Here is a 9,463-nt window from a genome sequence, read left to right as displayed (position 1 = left end):
ATCGCAGACAAAAGATATAATTCGACTAAATCTATACAGATTCCCCTCATTGAATGAAAATTGAACTTGCCACTTGCATAAAGTTGTGTTGAGCGCGTTAGGTTTTCAGTTTGAGCAAGCATGGGTCGGCGCGTGGTTTAGAAGAGCATACTTACCTGGCACAGGAGATACCGTGATCACGAAGGCGGTTCTCCCAGGGCGAGGCTCACCATTGCACTCCGGTGGCGCTGACCCCTGCGATTAACCCAAATGTGGTTAACTCGAGTGCGCAATTTTTGTTAGTGGGGGACTGCGTTCGCGCTATCCCCCTTATTGCACTTGGTTATGCGAAAGTAATTCCTCAGTAGACCCACCTGTACAACATTACTGAGGTGAAGATTCTTAAATGGTGTAGCATCTCTTCAATATTTTCAGTTTGATATATCCCAGTGATTTCATTTAAACTACCCCATAAGAAGGAAACTTGCCTGACGATACTTATTTATACTGGTAAATTATTATGCAACATTGTATAAATGTATTGATTTGTATTCTGAAATTATCTATAGAATATTCGAACCTTTGGAGTTGTACAAATCAGAAAATATCCCACTGTATACAATACCAGAGAAATAGGTAGTGAAAGGAATTTGACTTATATGGGTGTAGGTACCAGTCATATGTTTCGGGAAAATGTAATATTACATTTACTTAACCCAAAACCCACGGGCATGGCATGGAGATACATGCCATACCCACCGTGAGTTTACTTTATTATTATTATTGTTGTTGTTATTATTATTATTATTATTATTATTATTATTATTATTATTATTATTATTATTATTATTATTATTATTATTTATTTCTTTATTTATCTATTTGTTTATTTTTACACATAGATGGCTACACTTGTTACAAGTCACCAATGAGCCAGTTGCGAGGACTACCTGTCTCGTGTGTTTACCCTTTTCCTTGATTTTCGAAAATATCTTATCTTATAGTGCTCTTATTAAAATCAATAACATAATAGTAATAACAATGTCTATATTAAAACTAACACTCTCGATATTCAATACAGTAAAGAAAACCCTTTTCACGCGAATTCAAGCAAAGGTGAAATCAGGTAAGGCAACAAGGTCTACTAATAGACTCCTTTGTCGCTAAGCACTTGCAGAGCCATCTATGTGTAGAGAAAAAAAAAAATCGAAAAAGGGCACAGCATTTTTCCTGGCGATATTGAGTTAAATGTTGTTTGTTTACTTTTATGACACTAACTTCAGTAGTTGCAAAATTTGGCATATTAACCTAATTGCACGTATGTTTTTCTTCACTGAAGGGATTTTATTTAATCCAAAAAATTCTAAAGACAAAAATAACAGGATTGTTTAATTATAAATTACGATTTCCCATACACAGTAACCGCTATATAGTAGGGTGGGCATATGTGTAGTACCCTTTAGTTGTCATTCGTTTCCTATGCTTTTAACGTTATGGATGAACGATTTTCTCGTGGTGGATTATGCTATCATTATCATATATTTGATGATAAAATATAAATTCACACACAATATATATATATTGTGAGAGTTATCTCAGAATAGATAAGAAATGTAAATATATATAGTAGGTAGACCACTAACGTGTTATTGTATGTACACACACACGCACACGCATACGCATACGCAATTGCACGCACACACACATACACGCCGTCGCGCGCACACACACACACGCACACATTTATAATGGTAAAGCAATTAATGTTTTAGCCGAGGATGAAAGGGTGAAATCCTATGTAGTCTTAGCAAAAATAATGGAATAAATATGCAGACATTCTCCTTACAACAAGAATATTTTAGAGTTAATTATATATTTATTGTGTATAAGGTGAGTTTGAACCCACCGAAGTGGGCTATAGAAAAAATTGAGTAAGACTCATTGAGTTGTTCCCCTCCACGGAAATCTTTAGTAAAAGGCGAAAGATTTATGCGTTTTGAAGGGAAACCAGAGTTAGGAATGTTTTTTTTTTTTTTTTTTTTTTTTTTTTTTTTTTTTTTTTTTTTTTTTTTGTTGGATTTCTTGGCTATCAACCAGCGGCATGTGGCCAAGGTTATTAAGCCAATGGATCCTATTTATTCTGTCAATCTAGATAAGGTCATAAAGTTTTGTCTCCCTTAGAAAAGTGATTACTTTAAGTATTATTTTTTCATCATTTGTTAAAAGGTTTGATATTGTGAGTGGCATGTTTTTCATTCTGAAGTAATTTTTTATGGACTGTCTATTGTTATTGTATTTATGGCAGGTTATTAAGATATGGTTTATTGTGAGGATGTTTGTGCAATTTGGGCACTGTGGAGGGAAACTTTTTTCTAAATATGGAGTGAGATGGGTTAGCCTTGTGGCGTTAACTCTCAGGCGCGCCAACACCACCTCCTCCCTTCTGTTTTTTCTGTGGGCTGTGTCCCACAGTTCTATTGTTGGTTTGATTGTTTCTATTTGTAGGTTGGTCCACTCACTTTGCCACAGGAGATGTATTTTTGCTTTTATAAGAGATCTGTACGGACTATGCTAAGGTCCAGATCATCAGTTGACCCGGCTAATTTGTCAGCCTGCTCATTGCCATGGATACCAGAGTGGCCTGGTACCCATATTAGCTTGATTGATTTATTGGCACCATGTAGCTTACGAATGATATTACCCAGAAGTTCATTTTTGGTGGTTTCTAATGATTTAATGGCTTTAAGTGAACTTAAGGAATCTGAAAAAATTACTATTCTATCGTGGGTCGTCGATAGTGCAAAATCAATGGCTTTATCAATGGCAAAAAGTTCAGCAAGAAAGATCGATGTATGATTCGGCAGTCTGAACTTTAGTTCACATTCAGTCGACCATACACCCGCACCCACACACTCATCTTTCTTGGAGCCGTCGGTATATATATGAAAAAAAGGGAGATGTTTAACAAGGATCTCTCTGAACCTCTGGCGTACCTCCACCTCCGGCGCCATGGCCTTGGCTGATGGAAGCCAGGCTTCCATGACAGAAAAATTGGGGGTTTCCCATGGCGCTATGTTTGACTGAACCAGGGTATCGATGGTAGAGAGATCTATACCGACTTTCTCGACGAGGTCGTGGAGTCTCGTGGCAAAGGGCCTAATGCCACTATTGCCATTAGGGTGGCTCGGGTCTCGAGCCACCTTTGCGGCATAGCTCAAGGCTAACTGGCCGCGTCTGAGTCGGAGGGGAGGTACTCCTGACTCCACCTCAAGATGCTCGATCCGAGTGCACTTCAGGGCTCCAAGACACACACGCAAACAGGCATTCTGCACAGCATCCAATCCTTTCAAACTTGTTCTCGATGCCGAACCATACACGATTGACCCATAATCTACTTTAGACCTAATCAGGGCTTTATATACCATTAGCAAAGACTGTCTATCAGCTCCCCATTTGTTACCAGAAATGCACTTTAATAAATTCAGTGCTTTTTGACATTTATTCTTTAACTGACCAATGTGGTCTTTCCAATTGAGTCTACTATCAAAAAGTAGCCCAAGAAACTTTGCAGAATTTTGAATAGGTATTGGGTGGTTGTCTAGAGTTAGCCTGATGTTCGGCTTTCTCCTACGTGAAAAAATTACCCCAATACTCTTTCGAATGGAAAACTTAAAACCCCACTGGAGGCCCCAGTTATGAATCATATCCAGTGCCAATTGAATACGATTTGCTGAGAATTCTGCATTATTGCTGGAATGCCATAATGCACAATCATCAGCGTACAGTGAGTATTTAAGATTCCGAGGAGGAGCTGGTAAGATGTCATTGATCATACATAGAAATAATGTTGGTGACAAGACACTTCCTTGTGGGACCCCGTTTGCCTGGACAAAAATGTCCGAAAAAGTGATATTGTCAGAAAATAATTTGACAGCAAACGTTCTGTCAGAAATGAAATTTTGAATAAAACAAGGCAAGTTTCCACGTAATCCAAAAGCATAAAGTTTTCTGAGTAGGCCATATCGCCATGTCATGTCGTAGGCTTTTTCTATATCTAAAAATACTGAAATCAAAAAATCTTTTTTGGCAATGGCCTCTTGAATATGACTGTCCAGCTTTACTAGCTGATCGAGAGTTTGGCGTCCCTTGCGGAAGCCGCACTGCTCGTCAACTAGTAAATTACTGGAATTTAGAAAATGCAATAGCCTACTGTTAACAATTCGTTCCATGACCTTGCATAAGCAACTTGTCAACGCAATTGGGCGGTAGGAGATGGCAAGTCTGGGATTACCCCCTACTTTCAATATGGGAATGATGTGGGCAAAGTGCCATGAGTTTGGAAAAGTGTGACTTTTCCAAATTTCATTGTACACTTCTAGCAACTTAATCATGTCATCATGATTAAGATGCTTCATCATCTCATATCGAATCTCATCGGGGCCTGGGGATGTTCCTCTACAGGCTTCTAGGGCTCGGACAAGCTCATCCATTGTAAGATCTTTATTGTAATCAAAGTCATCTCCTGTGGCAAAGTGAATTGGTTGCAGCTCAGCCTCTTCCTTGGTGGTCAGGAAGGTGGGATGGTAATTAGCTGAGCTGCTTGTATGAGAGAACTGCCTGGCGAGTGCATTAGCAATGTCTCTAGGCGAGTCTAAATGGTTACCCTCTTCTATGATGTTATTAATTTTGAAAGATGTTTTTTTCTTATTAATTTTATTAATAGTGGACCAAACCTCTGATGTTTTTGTGTTGCTATTGATTGTAGAGACAAAGCTCCGCCAGGAGTCTCTTTTTGCTTGTCTTATTATTCTACGAGCCCTAGCTCTTGCTTGTTTGTAATTGCAAAAGTTCTCATTAGTGATGTTATTTTTGAAAAGCCTGTAGGCCTTATTGCGTCGGCACAGCGCCCTGCGGCAATCTGGTGTCCACCATGGAACTCTATGCTTAACGCTATCTGTCGAAGTTTTAGGAATGGATAGCAATGCTGCTTCTATAATCGAATTCTGAATATTGTTTACTTTATCATCAATGGTTTCTCCAACAAGTTCGAGCTTGACGCTCCTTGTGAAGGCGACCCAGTCTGCTCGTTTTACGTTAAATTTAGGCGCTGAAGGCGTTCTCACTGTGTCGCATGAATATTTAATCAAAATAGGAAGATGATCGCTTCCCAACGAGTCGTCAATGGTGTGCCACAGGCACTTGGCTGCTATTGATGAAGAGACCAGTGATAAGTCAATAAAGCTCAAATTACCGGTATTATCGTCCACCCGCGTCGGACTACCATCATTCAGAAGGACTAGATCAGACTCATTAAGCAACTTAACTACTTGCTCACCTCTACCATCCACCCGCAGGGAACCCCATAACGTATGATGAGCATTAAAATCAGCTAAAATTACTTTATTTTGTGGCAGACGTTCCTGAAGAGCAAAGAGCTCATCATAGGCTATCGCTGCATCAGGTGGACAATAAGTGAACATATAGCCAGATACGTGCCATTAATTTTTACTTTGCATGCGACAAACTCCAAAGTAGAATCAATAGTCACTTCTGTAAAAGGGAGGCTTTGGTGGATGTACATGGCGACTCCGCCTCCACCCCTACCCTCACGATCCTTCCGACATAAATGGTAGTTCCTCAGCGAAACGACCTCGTTAGAGACGAGGTGTGTTAAGTGCGTTTCTTGGAGAACTATAATATCGGGAGCATAGGACGAGGCTAATAATTTAAGGTCATTTACTTTAGATCTAAGACTTCGACAGTTCCATTGTATAATGGTCGACGCGAAGATTACGTTTTATGGGGTTTGGAAGTGCCTTGTCCACCAGTTTTTTTCTTCTTTTTTGGGAGGGAGACGCCTCCTCTCCCTCGCTTCCCGGGGACCTCTCTCGGGATAGTTTGGAGACAGAAGCCTCCATGTCCTGCACCTCCTGGTGAGGGAGACGACTGACAGATTGCGATCTGCTTCTCTCACGAGAAACCGATCGCGAGCCAGACGAAGTCCTCACAGGAGTAGCCCGGACGGGAAGGTGCGCTCCGGACTGTGATTCGGTATCATCCTCCTTATGATTTTAGACTGGGTTGATGCAGTCATTTGATCAACCAATTTGGTCAAGTGATATACTTTAATATTTAATTCTTTAACGGTCTGTTTAAGTTCAGCAATTTCTTTATCCTTAGCTGCAAGCTGTTGACTGACATTACTTGCACTAGGGGTGGTGTTAGTTACTGCTTCAGCATAGGAAGTATCGGGTTTGTGTGTCAAACTTTCCACTTTCCTCTTAGCTTCAGAATAACTAACTTCATGCTTTCTCATATATGCTAATGTCTCGGTTTCCTTCTTCAGGATGCTACACTCAGCAGATCCTGACTGATGGGAACCTCCACAATTAGCACATTTGGAAATCTGGCTAGTACATGTAATGGTGTCATGGGCTTCAGCACATTTACGGCATACAAATTTACTTGAGTCTTTATCAATACATCTTAATGAGGTGTGTCCGAATTTTTGGCATCTATTACAATGCATTGGCTTTTGGATATAAGGTCTTACTTGAACACGTTCATAACCGACATTGACATATTCTGGAATTTTATTCAAAGCAAAGGTCAAAAAACACAGTCCAGTTTTCGTTCGCACATTCCCGTCCTTCTTGGTCATACAATGAACGTCCACTACGTCTTGGTCCTTCATGCTCTCAAGAATTTCACTTTCTTCCATCGTCCTCAAATCTCTGTGAAAGATTACTCCCTTACAGGTATTTGGGCCAATAGGAATAGTTACTTTAACTCGAAGATCATGAATTTGCGTCAGCTTAAGTAAATCCTTAATCTGGGAGTTGTATTGTACTTTAACAAGGAGGCTTCCATCTCGCAATTTTTTGACAAAATCAAAATCGCCGTCCACTTGACCATCAAGGACCTTTTTGATGATAAAGGGGTTCACGTTCAAAAGCGATGATTTTCATTCACGCATTTTACATTCGCGAACCTTGCATTCTCGGTGGGGATTTTGAAAAGTGGTCTTCTCGTTCTGTCGTTAGTGGGGGTTCCGTTGTTCAGGGTCGAGTTTGTCTTAGAGTGGTCATGAGTCGCCCCTCCTCCTTGAGGAGGAGAAGGGGTAGCCGGGGTATCATCCATCCTGGGCATCGGACCAGGTCCGACCCCTTTGCTTAAAATCGTTCTCCTGAAGGGATTTAAAACTCTTAACTTTTGGTATCAACCTAACAGCAATAGCTAAGAGAGAGTAAATCAGTATTTCGTCCTCTACCCCCCAGTGGAAGCCTGGTTGCGTTCTCCAGTACCACAGAGAGGATCGAGTTATGTGGAGGACACTCCCTTACCGCCGAACTTGCCTAGTGCGAAGGACGGTAAGTCGGTGCCCACCCCCCAGGCGAATACGGGAGCCCACAAGGGTACTCCGGTAGGCTCAGGGAAGTCACATGATAGAGGAAAATTTTAGAATGGAGAAAAAAGTGCGCCCAAAGGACGCCCCAGACTACTGGGCCTCCCTACCCAGGGGTCAATGCCCTTAAGGGCTACCCTGGTGTAGAAGAGAGCTGCGGGTCTGAGGTGGGGTGCTGACTACGCCTACTGTAGTCTCGTGTCACCTGCAAAAACAAAGCACTGAAGGTGCTGGCAAAGCACAAAAAGTTCTGTAATTACAGGATTTTACTTTACTTTTATTTACGTTAAGAAACTCAGAAACAACAATGTCAAGTGAGACGAGAGGCCCCGGGCTCCAGGGTAGCTCTTGTGGCACAAGACTTTGTATTTGTTGCTTCTGCGCTTAAGGTAAGGTGTTTACTCTACAAAAGCTTAAACACGAGTGAACCATGTTAGGAATGTATGGTAAGCGAATTGACCAACAAAGGTAGACTGAGGATTCGTAGAGAGAATAAGGGCAAGAAAGATATCATGAAATAAACACTATTATAATAAGTCCGATATGCGAAGCTTAGCCTCGCCCGGAAAACGATTGTTATTTTATTTAATAAGGATTAGCACGCATAAAAGTAAATGTGTTATGATATTTACGTTAACCAAATATATAAAGCAGGTAGTTTGAACATAACAGAACTTAACAATTGAAATTGAAACATTGCTTATGAGGAGGAATATTTTTCCCTTAAATCATCAACCATGGAAATAACGGTTTTAAAGATACATGAACGTTTTTATTCCCGTATTAGATTATCTTGTAGGACCTAGAAATGTGCAGCCTGAATTTCATTGGAGATGCAGTGGAATAGACAATATGAAGTTTAGTTTAGTCCCTGTGCCACGTGATTTGATATGTATGTGTTGTTTTAAACTATGTATAGTATATGCATTAAGTTCCCCTCTATATTTTAGTGTAAACCATTTGATCAAATAGGTGTAGATTATGTAAATATTTTTAAATGGGCAAAGTACGTCCACATATTACATCATACATATATCAGCATGCAAAAGGTGAAAAGCCGTTGTATTAGAAGAAAGAGCTCAGTAAAATGTAGTTTGTGAATGAATGTAGAATGTGAAAGTATGATCATACTTTATAGGATCACTTCTATAGTGCGATTGCCGGGTTTCTCGCCGAGATTCTCGGAATATGTTCAACCACGATGAGGACTGTTAGTGTAATCCTCTGAGCGGGAAGCAGCTCTCAAGTGTTTTGCTTGAGAGATTTGATGACCGTTCTGACTCGGTTTACCGATGTTGAGAGGAGGATCACACAGGCTGAGTGGTTGAACGTCAGTCCACATGAAGTGTTCAAGAACTTTTGAGAACTCCTGACAAGGAGGAAAAAATAATCATATTAATAAAGGTGTAAGTTTTCTGCTTTGTGGATTTCAAAATCCAAAAGAGTACCTGTAAGTGATTTGAGTATCTGTGCTTATAGTTAACGTAAATATTTCATGATTCCAAATGTCTAAGACAAATATCCATGAAATCATTTTTTTTTTTTCGGTACTATTACATTTACAAGCAGTACGGTTAGATACAAATGTGCTTTGTGTACTATTGATGCTATTATTATCAGTAATGTCATTTTCGCTACCAATGTTAGTGTTGTATTACTATTGAAGTTATTAATTACCTCCTTTAGTTCTGTAACCCCTTATACTTCATGTAAATGTGTGACTTGGTAGCAGCAGTAACGCGAAAGTCTGGATGAATCGGAAATCGTGCTTAACAACGAACACGAATCTCGGTTATGTATACCATGCGTCCTTGAAGTAGACCATAATAATGTGTAAACAGATTAGTAGAACATTAAAAGAAATTTCGTCTTAAAACGGAATACTAATAGACTGTAAATCCAGGCAAAGGAATATAAAATCGTAAACTTGTCAAATGTTCAATGTTAAACATGATGTAACAATTATATCATATCAAGCTTGGCAATTGTGTTTAGTGGATCGTGTGATCTAGTGGTTTGGTTCTCTGAGTAATTCGCAAATAGTATGTTTGAGTTACGTAATGGAGGTATCTTGATCTA

General features: G+C 39.9%; 3 non-coding genes across 3 annotated transcripts; 2 read left to right on the top strand and 1 right to left on the bottom strand.

Moving 5' to 3' along the window:
- The first annotated feature begins 147 nt into the window (after positions 1–147).
- On the top strand, positions 148–310 carry LOC119569311. The gene has a single exon (XR_005228243.1). It is a non-coding gene; the product is annotated as a U1 spliceosomal RNA (small nuclear RNA).
- Positions 311–1,877: 1,567 nt separating this feature from the next.
- LOC119569313 lies at positions 1,878–1,995 on the bottom strand. The gene has a single exon (XR_005228245.1). It is a non-coding gene; the product is annotated as a U5 spliceosomal RNA (small nuclear RNA).
- Positions 1,996–8,505: 6,510 nt separating this feature from the next.
- Positions 8,506–8,709, top strand: LOC119569312. Its single transcript, XR_005228244.1, has one exon. It is a non-coding gene; the product is annotated as a small nucleolar RNA U3 (small nucleolar RNA).
- Positions 8,710–9,463: the final 754 nt, after the last annotated feature.

The sequence above is a fragment of the Penaeus monodon genome, unplaced genomic scaffold, assembly GCF_015228065.2.
Source record: "Penaeus monodon isolate SGIC_2016 unplaced genomic scaffold, NSTDA_Pmon_1 PmonScaffold_13998, whole genome shotgun sequence".
In the NCBI taxonomy this organism is placed as follows: Eukaryota; Metazoa; Arthropoda; class Malacostraca; order Decapoda; family Penaeidae; genus Penaeus; species Penaeus monodon.
The sequence above is the reverse complement of the archived record's forward strand: the minus strand, read 5'-3'. Positions and strand labels throughout refer to the sequence as shown.